Raw genomic sequence first — 20,802 nt, 5'->3', positions numbered from 1 at the left:
GTTCAGAGGTGCATCTGTGTCAGTTCACCTCCCACCCGGGGAAGAAGGCACCTTGCTTGCTCCACCATCCGAGCACTTGCTCTGGCCGGCCACGGCCCCACCAGATACAGTTCCTCTCCACTGGCCGCGGTTCCTCGCTGCCTGGCTACCCTGCCAGCTGCTTGTTCCCCTTACTGCCTCACTAGCTGCTCGTTCGCCAGCCAACTGTCAGTCACCTTCTGCTGCCACCTGCCTCTCTGCTGTGACCTCAGCAGGTCAGTCTTAGTAATTTTCAGCTCTTTGCAGGCTGGGCAGAAACACTGTCCTGCCACAAGTGATTTCAGCTCTCATTTGAGCACTTTAGCACAACAAAAGGCTCCTAATGAAGCCCATTTAGCTCTCTCTTTTAACACTGGGGAGGAACAGGTTAACCAGACCGGGAATCTTTATGGAAATTCCTCACCTTCTGGCTGGTACACCTTTCCCCACCCCTCTTCCTTTCACAGGGGTCTGCCATTTGAGCCCCTGGCTTAGCAAGTTCCTTTCAGCTGGGGTGACCCCTCAGTCAGGACAAGCTCACCACAGTTCTGCTCCCCTTTAATCATACAATGAAGATAACATTGATAACATTTCACTACCCCTGCATTCAACTTTTAGATAATGTTTTCACCTCTTAGCTCAGAGAGCCGAGAAGTGATTTGTAACCCAACACCAGTCAAAGCTGATCACTTGGAGCTACACAACTCCTGTCTGCTAGATACCTACGCAGAGTAGGTGTGTTCATGTAAGTACAGTTTGCTCCTGAAGTCTCTCCCCCTCCCCAAATAGCTGTCAGGGGAGAGTTCGTTCAGACCCTGCTTACACTGTTACTTATTAAAATGACCAATCACAAATCCTCATTAGTACTGGAGCAGTATGGAAAAGGAGTGTCCTCTTTTGGCAAAATAAAATGTCCTACCTCATGTTATTGATTAAAAATATACCCCCAAAGCTACTCCAGCTATGGCCACACCCTCAAACCGGAAAACTTGATTTTCTTCTCCACAGATGTTTCCTGGCAGGGAAACCATGTGAGGCTTTTACCCCAGACTGGTTCCAGCCTTCAAATGCTATGAAGTCACAGTATACTCTAGAGACCTTTGAAAAAGGGAAGATGACAATGGCACATCACCACAATACAACAGTGTATTTTTGTGCAGGGACGTTAGGGTAAACAGAGTCATTAAAAATGCCTCAGTGCCTTGTTCTGCTCTGATCATGCATTAAAGCCACCTATGGGACTTGGATGCCCAATTCCTATTGGTCATCAGTCTCAATCACCCATTTGAGATGGTGGCAATGGTCACTGCTGGTATAAGCGGGCACAACTCCATTTGTTTCAATTGTTTTATGCATTCTTACATCAGAGGTGAATTTCTGTCCATAACTGCTATGAAAGAGCCCATCCTCTCCCACGGCTTCCTATTGAACCGTCTAGGAAGTAGCATTTAAATGCAAGAAGGCAAAGCAACTTTATTGACTGATCTTCATCCTGGATTATTTAATTCTGGAAAGCAAATAGTTTGTGCCAAAGCCACTGCACGTACTAAAGTGGTACTGTACTGTTTGCCTATCGATGCCCACCAGAGAGGGCGAACGTGCCCATGCTTAGTGGCAAGTATTGGCCTGGCAGTTTGATTCCATGTCCCACAGCAAAATGAGAGCAGCTATTGGCTCCATGTCAACTGTCCTTTAGGATTTAGCCTGTCAGGCTGCATTGCCATATGCTCTTTCATCCCTACACAATCATCCCTGGATGTTGTTCATGTCATCAGGTCCAATCAACACAAGCCCCCCCAAACAAAACTTGACTTCTAGACCACCCCGTTTTTGTTTGAATAAGCATTTGGTTGTAATTTAGCACTATTCATTCACATAGTGAAGGAAAGTGGTTTAAAATGTATCAGTGATTTGTTTGGAGAGGGCAAGGAAAGATCAGCAATTCAACTCAATTCCCTCTAAAATTGTTCCTTCCCTGACTCTAAACATTCTGTATAGCTTCCCAGTCAGGGAAGTGAATCTCCACTCTCCTATTCTGTGTGTTTTCCTGTGGTTTGGATTAGGATTTGTGGGATATACTCTGGCACGCCATTCCTCTAAATCCAACAACTTCTAGACCTTCAAGCTACTTCTTCCTCTCTAGGAATTCCAAACCTCCCCCCACCCACACACACACCCTTCTTATCAACATTCTTCACCTACCTAGCTGTGCAACTCTGTTCCTGGTAGATTTTTAGACTTCCCTCAGCAAAAAAGGAACCTAACGTTCTGTGGAGTTTAAAACACACATATTGATGTGAACCATTTCCACCTAAGAAAGACTGAATCAACTACACATGATCTGAACCCTGACAAGATGATCCACCAACTTGATTCTGAGTAATATTGTCAAAAGCCTAAACCCTGCAGACAATTACAGAACACAATCACAAAATTTAATCTGAGAAATAATTGGGCACTGTATCCTGATTAATGCACAAGGACGTGTGACTTCAAGCTTCCATTGCCAAATCAGAACTATACATGTGAATGGGGAAAATGCTGTCAAGTCGACAGACTGTATCCTCTCTCCAAAATGCATGAAAAACTGAGCAAAAACTGCATTCCAGACCCTGAGATTTCAGTGAAGCTACAGTAAGTTACACCAGCTGGGTATCTGGTCCCCTTCAATTCCATTGTTGTAATGCCCATCTCACAAAGAGCAGATTATTGTTTGTATTACAGTAGCACCTAGAAGCCTTGACCTAGGTCTGAGCTCCACTGTGCTAGGTTCTGTACAAACACATAGTAAGAGACTGTAAGTCCTTTGGGGCAGGTGCTATCTATAAAGTTTAAGGTCATGGAGCAGAGCAGCGAGTAGAATCCATAAATTTCCTGAATTTCATGCCAGTGTCCTATCCACTGTATAACACTCCCTCCACAAATAGTAGAGATATAGTATTAGCTTTAATAGGTATAAGGTACAAGAACATACAGTTAATACATTTTCTACTTACTATTGTCTAAGCAAAGTAATTTTCTCCACTACATGCTAATAAGAGAGTTATACAGTATTTTTTTCTCCTCACTTCAAGGCGCTGGGAGAATCTTCTTGTTAGAGACAACCACAACATTCATATGCCAGTTATCTAAATAATGGAGGCTCCAGACAGAGCTGCTACAGCGCAAACAGTCTGTAAACATTCCCTGGCAATTTTATAACTAGTAAACATGTAAGGATGGGCTGGGGAATAGACCAGATGACCCCAAAGATCATTTCCATCACTAAACTCTGGGTTTTGTTGGCTGGAAAAAAAATTGTTTAAGCCATTATGGAGCTATGCTCCTTAAGGGTTGACAGGGTCATGAGAAGCGACGGAAGCTGTCATAAACAGATAGTTAAGGGTTAATGTCTCTTTTACCTGTAAAGGGTTAAGAAGCTGAGTAAACCTGGCTGACACCTGACCAGAGGACCAATAAGGGGACAAGATACTTTCAAATCTTGGTGGAGGGAAGTCTTTTGTTTGTGCTCTTTGTTTTGGGGGTTGTTCGCTCTTGGGACTAAGAGGGATCAGACATCAATCCAGGCTCTCCAAATCTTTCTGAATCAGTCTCTCATGTTTCAAACTTGTAAGTAATAGCCAGGCAAGGCGTGTTAGTCTTATTTTTGTTTTCTCAACTTGTAAATGTTCCTTTTTTGCTGAGAGGATTTTACCTCTGTTTGCTGTAACTTTGAACCTAAGGCTAGAGGGGTTCATCTGGGCTATATGAATCTGATTACCCTGTAAAGTATTTTCCATCCTGATTTTACAGAGATAATTTTTACCTTTCTTTCTTTAATTAAAAGCTTTCTTTTTAAGAACCTGATTGTTTTTTTCCTTGTGTTAAGCTCCAAGGGGATTGGATCTGGACTCACCAGGAATTGGTGGGGGAAGGGTGGGGGGGATGATTAAATTCTCCTTGTGTTAAGATCCAAGGGGATTGGATCTGGACTCACCAGGAATTGGTGGGGGAAGGGAGGGGGGGGGATGATTAAATTCTCCTTGTGTTAAGATCCAAGGGGATTGGATCTGGACTCACCAGGAATTGGTGGGGGAAGGGAGGGGGGGATGATTAAATTCTCCTTGTGTTAAGATCCAAGGGGATTGGATCTGGACTCACCAGGAATTGGTGGGGGAAGGGAGGGGGGGATGATTAAATTCTCCTTGTGTTAAGATCTAAGGGGTTGGATCGGTGTTCACCAGGAACTTGGTGAAAAAGCCTCTCAAGGCTGCCCAGGGAGGAGAAGGTTTTGGGGGGACAGAAAGTGATCCAGACACTGAAATTTGTGGATGGTGGCAGTGTTACCAGATCTAAGCTAGTTATTAAGCTTAGAAGTGTCCATGCAGGTCCACACATCTGTACCCTAAAGTTCAGAGTGGGGGAGGAACCTTGACAGAGGCCTTGCCTGCACTGGAGAAATGTATCAGGGGACATAATGGTAAACATGATTTTGCCCTTGGAGTAAACAAGAACAGTCATGTTTAAAAACCTGTTAGTCGGTTGTGAGTAAACCCAGGGTCATGCTAGCTGGTCATGGTTAATCCCAGCGGAGACCCTAGGATTAACCTCAGCCAGCCAACATGTACTTAGGGAAGAGCTGTCCCTGTCTACATTGGGTGTTAAGTCTTTTGTTATTTCATGTTAGTGAATGTGTTTTGTAACAGGATGCCTTTTCCTCAGTGTGGGTCTGAGGAGAGAGGAAGAGGGGCTACAAAAAAAATAATACAAGGCGTCTGTCCCTCAGTGAGTGTAAATCAGACTGGTGTAAAAACACCCTCAAGTGGGTGTAAGTCAATGGATCTAGGCCAATTCACCAGAGGGTCTGGCGCCAAATGATAAACCACCTTCCTTAGATTTTATGAGCTGATTTTCTTTTAATTATAACAATGATAAACACCCACATACCCCTCAAGTGGTAAATGAAACCCTTAAATATAAGGGATCCGAAAAAAGTGAACTGTGGTAACTTTTCTCTAACTCCTCAGCAGCAGCCATCAATCCTAGCTACTGAAATGAACCCTTTTTGTAAATGCAGCATACTTAGCAGCAAACTCTCAAAAGTTTTATTTTCAGCCATTCTGAGTCTCTGAACAAGAACTCCTTCTGTATTTTAATGGCTGTTGGCCGCATCCATCAAAAGAGGTATACAGGTTTCGTTCAAATTTTAATGAACATGGCATCCCCATTCATTATTTAAGCAACATTCATATATAATTTATATCAAAGCTAGCTCTTTATATATATCAAACTGTTATTAGTTACAGATGTGCCTTTAATAAAATATCATACCATGCAAAAATATAAAGTATTCTATTACATACAAAGGAAAATGAAAGAAAAGAGGTAAAATCTACAGTCACTTCAATTTCCCCTTGACTGTAATGAGTGGTTTGCCAGAATTAAACAAAGGAATGCAGGGTTTGGCCCGTCTGGTCGATATACCCTCAAAAAGAACAGTTCCATTACCCTCTGTCTGGACTATATCAACTGTTAGTTAGTTTAGCAAGCTCAATATTATTGTCTGCGAGTCAGATATACTAGTGTGCCTTTTAAATAGCTCTACGTTTTCAGTATTTTAAATGTTAAGGCCAATGTTTTCAGACAAGACCAGTGACCTTAGGGACTTCAATGTTGGGGTGTCCAACTTGAAGCCGGAAAGGGGTTGGTTTTGTGAGTACACTTGCACTTTCTGAAAACCAAGCCCTTGCAAGGTATCCTAGGTTGGGCCCCCAGCAACTGAGGCATCCAAGAGCACATGTGAGAATCCTGACCCCAGACCACTTGCTTTCCACCCCGAAAAGCATCCAGTTACTTTATACATATTGGCCCCAATTTAGCAAGATGCTTAAGCACATCTCTAACTTTAAGGACATAGGCAGTCCCACTGATTTGGACTACTCACATGCTTAGAGTTAAGCATGTGCTTAAGCACCAGGCTGAATCAGGGCCATGAAACTCAGATAATAGTAACCTGTAGCCCACAAATGTCCCCTCCCCTTGCATGACGAATGAGGACTTGAGAAATCTGACCCCCTCTGTTGCAGATTTTGGGCCATTTTCTCTCTCTCCCCTTCTCTCATCCAAGGCTGGATGCAGGATGCCGCCACAGATGGCCATGCTGTATGCAGGAGAAGTGAAATGCCTATACATGCTCCCCATAACCAGCCCACTTCTTCCCCACTCTCCCATGCAACAGAACTGTTAGTATTGCCCACTGGGCCATGCATTCCTTCCCCCCACCCCTTCTCGTAAAATCTGACTTGTTATATAGAAGGCATCTATTATGCAAGATTCATCTTAGGGTTTCCTCCCCACTCTTCTACCAAATACATCAGATGAACACACTGTCATCACATCTGCTGGATAGCTGAAGTGGTAGTGACAGACGCAGAGATGTTTTATTTTTCAGAGCAGAGACATTTATTCTACGACAACGTTCCACTGAATGGACTTTATTTCCATCACACTAAATGAACAAACCCATGCTTCATCTTGTCTGGTATCCTGCCTTTAGCAACAATATATGAAGCAGAGAAAGATAACAGCAACCTCCCCCACCACCACCCCTTGCATCTGCCCAGCAATGAAATCCTCTGATTCGGGAGAAGGAGCTATACAGGTCTGTCTGATGGAGACTGGTGCAACTGGGAGAGTCAGAACTATAGCTTGCTCATAGAACAAATTTAAAAGACAGTCTTCCCTTACTTCTACATAAAGACAGGGTGATAAATAGATATCAGGGTCCTGATTCTGATTTCATTTACACCAATGTAAATCTGGAGTAAATCCATTGGCTGTAACAGAGTTACTGTGAATTCACATCAGTGTACCAAATCAGAATCTATGTGCTTCTGCAGTGACCTCTCCTACCACTTGGGTCAATGGCAATGTTGAGATATTCAGCACTGCAGCACAGACCTCAACCCCTATACTGATCTTGAAGGAATAACTCCACTAAGTAGTGGTAGTAGTTGGTTGCTGTCTTCTAGAAGATCTACCACTAGAGTGGGACTTGACAGACACTTTGCCAATATAATAGACCACCACCAGAAGAGTTTACCTAGATTAATCCATACATCTCCCAACCCTTGAAATTCCACCTCTCCTGCAGGATCTACTCCATGGAACACCATGGAGCAACTGTAAGGAACACACTCTGCATTCCTGCATGTCAAATGCACCCAGATGGTCAAAAGATATTTAGGCACCTAACATCTCTTGATCTCAATTCTGAGCCTCCTGTTCTGTACCTTTATAGCAGGGATCGGCAAATCCCTCAGCCCGCACCGCTTCCCGCAGCCCCCATTGGCTTGGAGCGGCAAACCGCGGCCAGTGGGAGCCGCGATTGGCCGAACCTGCAGACAGGCAGGTAAACAAACCGGCCCAGCCCACCAGGGTGCTTACCCTGGCGAGCCGCATGCCAAAGGTTGCCGCTCCCTGCTTTATAGAGAAGCTCATTTCTGACTGGCTGCAGTTTTATTTTTTCTAGACTTCTTTACTCATGAATAAGGATCGGCCATCCAGCAAGCTGAATGGCTCATGCAGGTTCCATCTGGCACAAAGATTTTCCCAAAATAAACTTTTTAATAAGAGTAATGGCTAAAAGCCGACCTAGGCACCTCATTAAAGAAATTGATAAGAGTAAGTCAGGTCAATCTGATGAAGTAACTCAATGGCTTCAATCAGATAGAAATAGATCTATGTAATGTGCTTTCAGAAAAGCAGCAACAGCAGAGTGGGAGTGGAGGGGGAGAAGGACTCTTAAGGAGCCACCAGCATTACAGGAAGGTTTGTAATCTTGCTGAAAGTTGCATCTGTAGTTAACTTACTTGCACAGGATATATCTTGCACAAAGTGAGCTACAGCAGTTGTAGGTTTAAAGATGAGCTGCAGATTAGGAACAGACTTCAGTTCTGGAACGCGCATTAATGCTACAGAGTCTTTCTTGTACTACAACCATCTGCACTGAAGGAGAGGCACTAGATTAAAAGAGCTGATTGGGCTAAAGGTCAGTGACAAAAAAACCAAAAACAAAAAAAACCACAGAGACAGATTCTGATCTGGTACACCAGCATAAACCTGAAGCAACTCCAGCAAAATCAGCAGAGATAATCTGGATTAGGGTAACGGAGATCAGAATTCTGCTAGAAATGAAGCTCCTATAGTTGGAGAGAGTATTTTGTAAATGGAAAAGCTAAGTCCAGACTGTGTTAAGGTGCTTCTCTTTGCTTATGTTTGCCTATGGTACTGATAGGGTTAACAATCACTACAGGATTTCCATAATGCTGAGGGCAGTGCAACCAGCATGTGCTAGCTCATCCAATCTTTGAACTACCACTAGCCAAATAGCATCTTATTAATTATTGCTGCTAATAGGACAATTTATCAGCATTAATTAGCAACCTGCTGCTAAACTCCTGGACCTCGTTTATAGGTATCTAGGTGACCCTATTGATACAGTTTTGGAGGTATTTCCTCACTAAGCAGAAAAATGGTTTCTTAAGCAACAGTGTGGCTTGTTGATAGGTAAATAAGAGGTTTTAAAAAAAATGAGATTTTGACAGGGGTGATCTCAGCAACAGCTTAATGGAAGATCTTGTTCAGGTGGGAGTCAAACTGCCTTTAAGGAATGATACGTAGTAAACAATAATAATGATTAAAAGACAAACTTGGCATAAATATACCCCTTTCACCCGAGGGGTTGAAAACACTTTAAAGACATTAAGATTCATGATGTACAGGCTCTAATGTACTAATGAATAAATAAATAAGTGGCTTGCACACAAAACCAGTGCTTCTGCCATGCACCTCCTCCTGACTATTACCAACAGGGTTTTGTAAATGTCAGCAGCTTCAAGCATTCAACAATCAGGAGACAGTGCCTCCCCCGCCCCCCCATCCCTGCAAAACACAAACACACACACACCATGGTGCCTATATAAGAAAAAGACCCCAAAATCAGGACTGTCCCTATAAAATCAGTGACCACCCTAGATGAAACTCACCTCCACCCTTCTGTAAAACAATTGGGGGGAGAGAGAACCCTGCAGATCTTGTGTGAGAGGGCACAAAATCCACCTCCCAACACATGGGGCTGTAATGCAGTCAGTACTTGGATGGCCTGTTACAGAATGTCCCAAAGCAACAACCCACCATGAGAAATGGTCCCATCTATAAAGGAACAGGGAGGGATTCAGAGGAGTAACTAATCAACCGACGTACATTGCCACACTTTTTAAGCAATTCTTCCCCCCCCCCCCATCAATCAATGCAGATGGCACTAGTATAAGAGCTACAAACAGAGGGATGAGGCAGCTGTTTACCTGCGGAGACCACATAAATCCTCTTCCCTCTCAAATGTTGGGGGGGGGTTGTTCTAATTTTCAGAGACTTTTGTTTAATTCAAATGACTCTTTCAAGGCTCTTTGCTGGCACTGAGCAAAGTAAAAAAATCAAGATAATCCTTACAAACAAAAAAGAGCCAGGCACATCCTGTACACGTAACCTCAGGGGAAAAATGTGTTTTACATGGTTATCAGCAATTCTGAGAACAACATATGGAATCTGATGATGAAATACAGGAAACAAAACATGCACTACATAGGTCATGTTTTAGGCGGTGGGAAGTTGTTATTCCCTCTGGTCTGGCATTCTGAGAAATAGATGGCAGAAATCTGATCAGGCTGCTAAAATGGGACAAGGGGCAGTTCCTTCCATTTCTCTCTCACAGCCTCTGTATTTTTGGGATCTGATATTCATCTTTAAAACTAAATTAGGTTTCAAAAGAGCTACCCCTCTTAAAAAAATCCCTTTTACATAGTGCATATAATGGTCATTTGATCTCTGTGACCATTCAAATTTCCAATTAAATCACTGTTTCTTAGCTACACCTGCTCCCACCTCCAGACCTCTTGCAGTAGGACTCAAGATGCAGGTCCTCCATAAAACTGAGTAAGTCAGAAACACTTAGACCATGTCTCTCATGAGCTGAACCACCACTTACAAAAGTTAGACATGGCCACAGTCTGCTGTGCTTCACAAAGCCATGCCTGTAATGAAGAATTACAATCTGAAGTCATGAAAATGAGAAACATTGACATGTGATATACTGCTCCCTTTGAAATGTAGGGGTCATATTGGTTTAGTGCAACAGAGCTACATTTTTAAATCAGCTTTATATTTTATTTTAAAATGTTTGAGTTGTCAGCACTGGAGACCATATTTCAATGAAGTTTCACTTTTAAATGTGCATTCCCTCCCCCAATACAATAAAACTGTTTTCTCAAAGACAGTGAACATGTCTTTCTAATGGCATTGGACGTATCTCAACCAGGGACCTAGTATAACAATCAATTGCTCTGTATAGCAGAGTCACATGCATAGAGAACTAAGCACATGTGTAGCATTGAGACGCCAGCTCATAAATCAAACCCAAAAGGCCTACAGCATTTGAATTAACAGGGAATCTTCACAGAAACTGCATTGACAGTTCAGACCCTTGGTCTATCTAAACCAGATTCCTTCCCAGGCATGGACCAACAGCTGGTGTGTCAGAGGAAGGTGTAAAGCCGTTTTGTAATACTCTATGGATGAGGAAGAAAAATGTCTCTCTCATCTTTCTAGGGCACAGAATACACCCTGAAGCATGAGATTTGATTACCCTTATCATACATCCTGCTTGCCTGACATACTCAAAACTGCCCTGCAGCAGTGAGTTCCACAGGTTGACTGGACACTTCCCAATCTGCCCCTCCTGCTTGAGAAGAACTCCCCATAAACATTTGCAGAACCTCTTCACTGCTCTCCTTCCAATTCCTCCTTAAATCTCTCCTTTGCCACGATGCCTACAAAACCTGGACAGTGGTTAGGCAGCCGGTGTGCTGAGACCACATGCTGACCAGGGCTGGGTCATTGTATCCTTGCACTCCCCCATCTTTATCCATCTGCTAGATTTTGTCTTACAGACTGTAAGCTCTTTAGGGTGGGGACTATCTTTTAGTTCTGTGTTTCTACAGCATCTAGCACAACAGGGTCCAGAGGCACTACAATAATACAAACAATAGACACTAATAATAGGCATTAGTTTGCCAACGTCCTGACATTTGGTTTCTAAATTTTGCGATGTTTTCACTTCACTGTTTGCCAGTAGCACAAGGCTTCTCGCTAGACAACCGCAAACTGATGGACCTTGGAGCAGGTCTGATTCTATTTACTGTGAGGCAATTGGACCACATATAGTACCCACATGACACCACATGTAACATCAGGTAGGCTGACCCTTGGCACCCAAGGTGGGGCAGGTTAGGTGACAGGCAGCTGAAAAAAAAATTGCCTGGATAACAGTCCCATTTAAATGCTTCTGCTCACAGACTGGCTTTGTTTGGATTCCCCCTCACCCTGAAGTGAGAAAGAAAATAGGACTTGTGCATGCTCTGTAGGCAAAGTCCTGCTCTCCTATGTCAGGCAACATTTCCATGTCCTAGGTAGGAATTCAGAATGAGGTAGGTGAGTAAGGTTTGACCGCACAAGAACAGGAGGATACAAAAAGTCTTTGAGGTGGGGCATGAGCATATTTCCAAGTCCTAAATGCATCTGTTCATAAAGGATACTTATACATTTGTTGGATACTACTTTAACTGGTCAAGGCATTCAGACTCCGAGCTTGTCAGTGGTGAGAAGGACAGTAGGACAGGGCAGGACAAAGGTGGTGAGCAACACTGACTGCAAGCCAGAGTGGTACTCATGGTAGAAGGCATGGTATACATTTGGAGTGAGAGTGACTCCACACTTGATCCAATCTCCCTGTCTCCCTCAAGCCAGATGTGTTGATTTTACACAATACCGGCCCTTCCCAGTGAGTGACCACATTTTGATGCCCCGAATGTTTCTGACAAAGTTCATCCTGTCTCTAACTGAAGCACTCCTAGCCCTGAACATCACTCAGCAATGATCCCTGTGACCTTCCAAAGAGACTTGGTTAGAACACTATCACTCTAGGGGAAGATTTTTCTATCCTAGGGTTTTATCCTGCCACTCACCACTGGAGCATCTGAGCACCTTCCATGTAAAAATCAATGGCAAGAGTGGAGGTCCTGGTGGATTTTATGGAGTGTCTGGCTCCCCCCCTCTTAAGGGTAAAAACTCTTCTTGGTTTTTTTCTAGGCTTTATTCATTTAAAGGGTGATTTGTTTCATGGGGAGGTTGTTTTGGTTTTTTAAATTGATGGCCAAGGAGACTGAAATCTTCCACTTATCCACAGAACAGGAAAAGTATGGGCAACCACAGGGCAAACTTCTCCCACCTGTGTGCTTCAATCCCAACCTAATGGAATCACACATCCACAGCTGAGTGTAGTGTGGTCTCCACCCCTATTCAGGGAGAGACCCAGCAGGGTGCTGAGCACCTTTAAACAAGCCCCACTGAAGTCAATGAGAACTGAGGATGCCCAGTATCTTGCAGGATAAGGCCCTTATTCCTTGTTCTCTCTGCTGAGGTTGTCAGCAGGGATACTATTTGTGATGCTTCTGGGGAGTGTGGGGAACATTTACAGTCAGTAGAGAAAACAGGCTCTGTTCCAGGAGGAAGGCAAAATTGCTTCACCTTCCGTGTTAACCTTCTGCATAATTCCCCTCACTCTTAGGGTCAGCAATTTTCTGTTAACTTTACCAATTAAAAAATGAAGTATGTTGAAGAGAAATGAAGTTCTAATTCACTTGGAGACAGTGGAGAATGTGCTTCCTTCCAAAGGGTTATCTTTTAAATTATTATTGGATTCCAGCAGTATATTATTCATGGTATTGATTCTGACAATAGTGCTGTCAGGCCAGAACATTGAGAGCAGTGGAGATACAGCAGAAATTCTGCTCATTAAAGTGTCCACAGGTGCACTCTGAGGCAGGCCCTGAAAGGGAAACAGAGAATTAAACTCTCACCCTAAGCAACAGGCAGGCAGGACTAGTTGCTCAACATGAGTGTGGTTTTTCCTCCAATCCTGGCCCTGCCTAAGGTGGTTTTTCCTTTCCTGAAGCCCTGTTCTTCATGGGGAAGTTAGTTCCGGACATAAAGAGCCTGCCTCTTTTCTAGCTGCTCATGTTCACATCTTCAAAGCCCTCTCATATCAGTTGAGACACTGACTCCATCTGACGGCTTACTGACATCCCTCATCAGCCAGAGGAGACTCGCGTTCAGGGAAAGCTCCCAATTTCAGTCCTTTGGTGTGCCACACACACTCCAGGTCCTCAGCAGGATTTCAAGCCACGTGGGCCCATGTGATGACATGGCTGGAACAAATGGCTCTGTTCCTGCCACAGAGCTGAAGACTACAGAGCCTGCTCGCTGATTTAACAGGTCTTCCTGAGGGCCATCAATGAAGCCAGTAGCCTCCTTTCTCCACTCTAAAAGCTCAGTGTGTTCACTTTCTCCACAAACCCCTTTCCCAGAGCTCCCGTCAAGGGAGGGAACAGAGAGCCTGACACATGTCCTAAGCCTAGCCAAACCAGAGAAAAAGGAAAGAGCTGTATTGCTGCTCCCGTCTTCAGTAGCAGCTCAGTGCAGGTCAAAAGCTCTTGAACAAAGCATAAGAGCTGGAGGTCACAGCAGCCTCTATTATTCTGCCACTTAACAGCAGAGACTAGTAGTGTGGGGCTCCAGGTCCCCTCTTAACCCCTTTGTAAATCCTGGCTGGGAGTCCAAGGCCTCACCCACCCTGGAGTGCTCAGTAAACACTCGTGCTTGCTTTTACAACAGCTTATTTAAGTGGACCAGCTCCTCTGCCAGTATAAAATAGCATAGCTCCATTGACTTTGCAGCTGAAGATCTGGCCCAATGTGCTGAAGCGCTTTTAATGAAACCGTGTTCATCTACTCTATGCAAACAGACAGTTTTTAACTGCTCCCTCCCACCCTAGCACTGCTCAAGATGTATGTGCAGTTCATTTGAAGTGGCCGGCTATAAAAGCCGTTAATTAGATTGAAGAAATCTCTTTCCTACCAGGTGTGTGTCTTTATAGACACAGTAGGTGGGGGCAAACCATTGCCCATTCTGTGAGAAGCAATTAAATGTCAAAGAGAAATATAAAGAATGGTGTGTCAACATGGAAAGCACTCGGATGCAGTACAATTACGCTGCTGCTGGGGAGTGGGGGCGGGGTGGAGCTGTGGTTACTGGGATCCCAGCCTTTAATTTTGTTTTTTTTTTAATTCTCCAAGGTGAAGGGAATTCATTGCATTAACAAAAGAGGAAGGATTTTCACTCATGGGGCAAGATCCGGGGTATCTGAGGGAGTGCAAAGCAAGTGGAAAGCTGCCTTAAAAGGAGAAATCAAGTGACTTCCCACAAAGAAGAATCCTTAGGTGACAAAGCCTTGAAAAGTTATTCTGGGAGAGTTAATATCCAACAAACTAGGGTTACAAGGCCTAGAGTGACCTTGTCAAAAATTAAGATGATCCTAAAAAGAAGTGGAAGGGGACAGTGTTAACCACATTATGAAAGTGCCATTACAACCGGAATTTAAAAATTATTGAATCTGTCTTGATGAATGACTGCTTCTAGCATCACTGGGTTTCTCACATGTAATACGCACACTGCTTACCCAACTGTTGAACAGGAGACCCTGTATGTTTGATCAAATGACTGTCAGGAGTTTAGTGTAGTTTGTAGTCTGTAAAAAGTGTGTCCTAGGTTTTTCTCTGCTCCTGCAGGTTCCCAAAGGAAGAGCCCAGAGATTTTTCAGAATAACATGGTTTTATAATCAAAGACTGGAATTAGCTTTTCTAAACAAGTCATGCAAGTAAAAAAACCTCATCCCGTCTGTATTTAAGTACTGCTACTTGATTCTCATAAAGCACTTTTCATCTGTTGATTTTAAAGCACTTTGCAAAGGAGGGTAAGCATCATTATTCCCATTGTACAGATGGCAAAGCTGAGATATACAGCGAGACGAAGGTCACACCACAGGTCAGAGGTGGAGCTAAGAACAGAAGCTCGATCTCTTGACATCCAGTCAGTGCTGTATCCACTAAGTCAAGTTACCATGCTGCTGTGAAGAGGCAGGAAGTTGGGCTGGTAGAAAGCTCCCTATTTTAGGGCTATGGCAAGGAGAGATCGCCAGCTGCTACAACCTTTCAGGAGGTGCAGCAGGCCCCACACTCCAGACCTGGCTACCTCTGATGGCAGAGGGTGGATATGCATGGCCCGTGCTCCATCCCTGCGTCTGGGGGTGATGGGAAGGAGCAGTCCAAGTTCAGGGGCACTGTGATTGTGTCCAGCTACTGTATGGAGGCTTTCAAGCATTCTCACACTTTCATACTCACTGGCAGAGTAAAATAGGACCCACAGAATAATATGCCCATTGATTCCAATAGGGAGACAGTCAGTTCTGGATGCTTTTTAAAGATAAGGTTCACCATGTATTTAAGTGTCCGACATTGGTATCACGTCCACGTTTCAGTAGCATATACTAGCATGGGAAATGCTAGTGAACTGCACAGCTTGATCTTTGTATAAAAGCAAATTACTTCTTAAGTTAGTTCAGATGACCAAATGCAGTGCAAGCTTTTTGGATAATAGCCTTACATTGCTCATCTGTGGCAAGTGAGTGTTGTGGGTAAGGATGCTCTCAGAGTGACATATTTTGTTGCTGTGTTTAATATTTTGGTGAGAGGGCTGCTGGGTTACACATTGTTTTGATCTCTGTGCTGCAACAGTAGCAGAGGCAGTTGCAAAACAAGATCATTATTATCTGCCAGTTTCCTCTGAGTGGACCAAGAACACAGAAGCAGCTCCAGAGGGGCAGTTACCTAGTAAGAGTCTGACACCTTTGGTGATGCATACAAGGCAGACATTACTGAGTGCATCCAAGCAGAAGCTAAAGAACTGGCCCGAACAAAAGCCAATATTTATTCCCAGGGGTAGGTCACCAGTTGCTTCATCTAACATTTGCCGCAAACAGGAGTCTAAATAGTGATGGAGCAATGATTCACCCATACCTAAAGAATTGGATAAGATTCCAACTGCACAGATTAAGCCCTCTATGCCATCATGTAATTGCTGTTCAATTTATCTGGGCAGCCAGATCTTCTGTTTTAGAGTTTTAGACTGCTGCCTGTCACCATAGCATCTGAGCACCAATAATGAAGTCCCTATTGGACTTCATGGAGTCTCTGGCTCTTCTGCAAAAAATGATGCTTTGGTTATTTTATTTTTTTTGTTGGTTCATTTTGTTTTTACTTATTTATAAATTGGGTGGCATATGGGTAGATGGGGGTGTCCTTATGGCTAAGAGGGGTGAAAACATTATCTAATGATAGTTGGAAGGCTTTGGCGAAGAGGAAGGTTGTGCAGTGTTTCCTAAAGATGCTCGGACTCTGGATTTGCCTAGTTTCCTCTGGAAGATTGTTGCCTAACCACATCCCCTCATCTGAGAAAACTTTGTCCCTTCCAAAGTCAAGGACAATGGATTATATCAGAGGCGCCTGTCAGGTCACTAAAGACTATGTAAACATGTTATTTTGTTTCTCTGCAGTTGTATATCTTAAGTGCTCTACCAAAGCGTCTCTTCCAGAGCAGATAAATGAGGAAGACTCTTCTCAATGTTTCGTTTGCAGCTGACAGTCAAGGGATACTTTAGTTGTTACTAGTCATTTTTTAACCTTTCACTTGCAGGTAGTGAATTCTGTCACAGTTCGTTGCAACTGCACCATATTCCCACTCTGAGGTGCACCCACTCTCAGGCTTTCAACTCCACAGCCATCATAGCTGGGCGGGAGACCTGCGTCTCTCTCCCTCCTGCCTGGGGTATTTCCAGGCTGCACAGTTCCTGGCCTATACGGGACTCTCAATGTTTTATTTCTTCATGTTATCCAAGTGTCTCTCGGCACTTACTGATAAACCAGCACATAATCTATCTATCCTACACCACTGTTTGGAGAACACACAGTCTTCCAGGTCTTAGAGCATAGGACTTTGGGCCTGGATTCCTGCAGTCTGTTCCTGGCTCTATCCTGGACTCAGTGGCTTTGGGGAAGTCAAACTAAAAATCATTGAACTGGGTATTCAAGAAATAGGCACTGATTTTCAAAGGTGCTGCATTTCCCGGTGATACAGGTTCTCACAGCCTCTGAGCACATGGGCCGCTTATTCAGATGCCTAATGCCAATTCTTAAGTTTGGGCCTTACATCTCTGTGTCAGTTTCCACTTTTGGTCAATATTGTACTCGTTTTATAATGACACAGGAAGTATTGTGAGGCTTAACTAGTTTGTGGTGCTTACAGATCCTTGGATGAAAGACAGTTTAGTATTATTGTGCAGGAAAAGAGATCCACACCTGGTGCTGAAGAGCTGTTCACACAATTATGAATTTTGGAAAGAAATCAGCAGTGTTCTTACAAGGCCAAAATCTCATGCAACTTAAAAAAAGCAAAACTAGAACTGACTGACTGTCTGAACCAGAGAAAAACAGTAATGGAAGAAAAAAATACAAACTCTACGATGGCCAGATGAGCAGCAAAAGGCTCCAACACCTTGATCTCCACACATCAAATAGAATACCTCTATTTATATGCACACTGTACCCAGTTCATAAAAGAACACATGCTCCGCAACAGACACATACAGATCTCCAACGTTAGATCAAAGCCCCTTTAAAAGATTTCTCTTTCTATTAAAAGAAAACGGTTTCATATCACTTCCTCTAGCCAGCCTCACACGTTTATATACCGCTTCATATATTATACATGGGACAGCCCTTTAGATTAAAGTTTATAAATATGCATTTCTCTGAGGTCTAATCAATTATTGTCTACCATTGAATGGCTGCAGATTTTTATTTTGAAACATGTGGAGGATTAACTGCTATGCGATACTGTAAATAAAGCGCAGTATTGTAAATAAACCTCCATTTTGTAGTAATTGACTCCAGTAGCTAAAACAGTTGATTGCTATTTCAAGCAGGCAATGATAGCGGTCGTATCAGATTGCCTGCCTGGAACCTTGACACACAATGCAACTTTCCCATGTACACAGTCAACTTCCTGTCAGAAATTAGATTCTCTGGATCAAATTCTGCCCTGGTTTACACCATGGAGGGAGCTGCATATGAGCTAAGACAGGGGAAAGTTTAACCCTGAACCAGGAAACAACATGCGGAGCAGTTATAAAGAAATGACTGCTGGAGAGAAGGCCAAATCTTGGTTCTATTGATGTCAATGGGAGTTTTTTGCTATTGGCAGTAGGAATGCAGCTGGACTCAGCACAATATCAGTAATAAAAGGGCTAAGTTTTCAACAGAGCTCAGTTCCACCAGCCTCTCAGGGCTGAACATTAAGGCTTTGGCTACACTTACACTTCAAAGCGCTGCCGCGGCAGCGCTTTGAAGCGCTAAGTGTAGTCAAAGCGCCAGCGCTGGGAGAAAGCTCTCTCAGCGCTGTCCATACTCCACCTCCCTGTGGGGAATAACGGACAGCGCTGGGAGCCGCGCTCCCAGCGCTGGGGCTTTGACCACACTGGCGCTTTGCAGCGCCGCAATTTGCAGTGCTGGAGAGGGTGTGTTTTCACACCCTGCTGCAGCGCTGCAAATTTGTAAGTGTAGCCAAGCCCTAAGGAATCCAGAATTATGTGCCTACCTGGAAGCCGCGCTCTTAAAAACAGGGCCCCACATTTCTAGCTGATACTGGGCAAAATCCTGGTCATACTCAAATCAGTGGCAAAACTCCAAGTGACGTGAAAGGAAGCAGGAGGTGACCTAAGTGATTTGGTTTGTTGAAACCATGATGTGGCAAACAAGATAGAGCCAGCTTCATCAATGCATCCTCATTATTTAAGAGCATCTAGTGCAATTACATTAGTGAAAGTGGGCCGCATTCAGCTCTCAATTTCACAGGAGCCAAAATTGATGAAAATCCAGAATAATTCTATCAATGTAACCACTCATCTCGTAAGTCATTTGCAGCGGCCCCAGGGTTGAATTCTCTGTGCAGTGCAATATACATCCATGGTACTTTAAAAGTTACTCATCATTCTTTGTTTCTATCACCTACTGATTGTGTATCTTCACTAAAATACTGCTCAGCATTTCCAAGTATGTCAGATAGAAAATCACTTTATAAATTCCAGGAAGATGAGGAAATATTTGACTGACAATGTAACTTTTATTTGGACCAGTCGACTTTGTTAATAGCTAAGAGTTTGAAAGAATAGATTATTTCTGGCATACAGTGCATTGGAAAATTCTCCCTCTGCTCCATCTCCTGTGATAACAGCCTGAATGCAGCAGGTTTGGATGAATGGAAGAAAACGTTGTTGATCAAACTCTGCAGTGTTGATACAGTTTCATTTTACTGGGGTTTGCACACAGTTTTTAGATACAATGCAGGAAAAGAGTTAGTGTGTAGTTTTCAGAACATCTTAGTTCAATCAAATGTAAAAATCCCCAAAAGCAGCTCAGCAGAACTCAGACTTTGCTTCTTTTTTAAGGACTTAGATTTACTGACAGGTCCATACAAGGAAGAACGTATGGGGCTTTGCTGACCTTATCCAGCTAAAGGGCTGGCCACAAGTTTATACCACCCCATCATGCATTCTCTTCTATGGATGTGTCAGCAATGGGGATTTACCCCCGTGATTATCCAACCCTAAAGCAGCAGGAGTTTTAGATTATATGACCACCATTGTTTAAGAGAATAAGGAAAAACGTTAAATGTACACCACATATTATGCTTTAAATACCTTTCTGCAGGGTAGATTTTATGCTAACCATGGGCACAATTCCCACTGATTTTGTAAGCTTCACTGTGCAGGGCTCAGCAAATTATTTCAATTTGTGTCAATGAACTCAACTCACCACGAACAGGATCATTAATTCCTCCTGCTGGTCCTGTCTCTTGTTAGAAGAGACTGCCAACTTCCTCAAATTATAATCCACGATTGTGATGTAAACTAAGGGTCCATTTTCCTTTTGATGCACATGGGAATTACATGCATCCAATGGACTGGAGAATATACTCTTACATCTATAGAGGCCAAATTTAGTTCAATTGCACTTAGGGTTTTAGTTCTTGTCTGCATCACACACACTCCTGGCCAGAGTTATATCTGTAAAACTAAAACAAGATAGTGTTGCCATTCTAGCTGTTATCTAAAATAGCTTAAGCTACTTTCCTTGTAAGTCATCATATCCACAAAGCGCTGTGCTTTTTAAAAAGGAAATGCACATTATTTTTGAGCACGTATCCCATAATGCCATGTCCCAGCACTATGCTTAATGCATTATGGGTAGCTTCTCATGGTGAATTGTGGGATACCTACAGGATCCTATTGAAATTCTAGGACTTGGGGTCGAACTCCCATGACTCCTTCCCCAGGCACAAACAATTTGTCTGGTTTTTTGCTAGCCAGTGCCATTTTCCAGCTATTTCACTTTTTAAAAAAGCAATTCAAACTGCTGTCAGGCAGCCTGGAGGACGTACTGCAGAGCACCATGCTTCTGACCAGCATTAACACAAACAGGCTCCACATGTACCGGTGATCACCAAGCCAGTGGCTCTGGAGGAGATGGAAAATCACCAGCAGCAAGAGGCCAAATGGATACCGTTAGAGCGGGAGGATGAAACTGTGAAATTAATACTGCATGACTTTTCCTTGGACTGGCTTCACTTAGTGGAGCATCACTTGTGGGTCCAGCCAGCACTGATGGGTGGGACAAGTTAGTGCTACATACCTGGGATGACCAGCCATGGCTGCAGCACTTCAGGATGTGGAAGGAGACT

At 43.5% G+C, this 20,802-nt stretch overlaps 1 protein-coding gene across 5 annotated transcripts in view; it reads right to left on the bottom strand.

Moving 5' to 3' along the window:
- The window catches only part of ST3GAL1 (ST3 beta-galactoside alpha-2,3-sialyltransferase 1), a 125,098-nt gene that overhangs the window by 66,337 nt on the left and 37,959 nt on the right, over positions 1 to 20,802 (bottom strand). The window contains exon 1 of one of the 5 annotated variants that reach the window (XM_045007389.1): positions 12,078 to 12,093. The exons of 3 other annotated variants lie outside the window; for them this stretch is intronic. The gene's annotated coding sequence lies outside the window, so the exon portion shown is untranslated. Of the gene's footprint in view, positions 1 to 7,868; positions 7,973 to 12,077; positions 12,094 to 20,802 lie in introns of those variants that run through there. One more of the 5 variants, XM_045007388.1, reaches the window with a different exon arrangement.

The sequence above is a fragment of the Mauremys mutica genome, chromosome 2, assembly GCF_020497125.1.
Source record: "Mauremys mutica isolate MM-2020 ecotype Southern chromosome 2, ASM2049712v1, whole genome shotgun sequence".
Lineage (NCBI taxonomy): Eukaryota > Metazoa > Chordata > Testudines > Geoemydidae > Mauremys > Mauremys mutica.
This window is presented reverse-complemented; position numbering and strand designations above follow the sequence as displayed.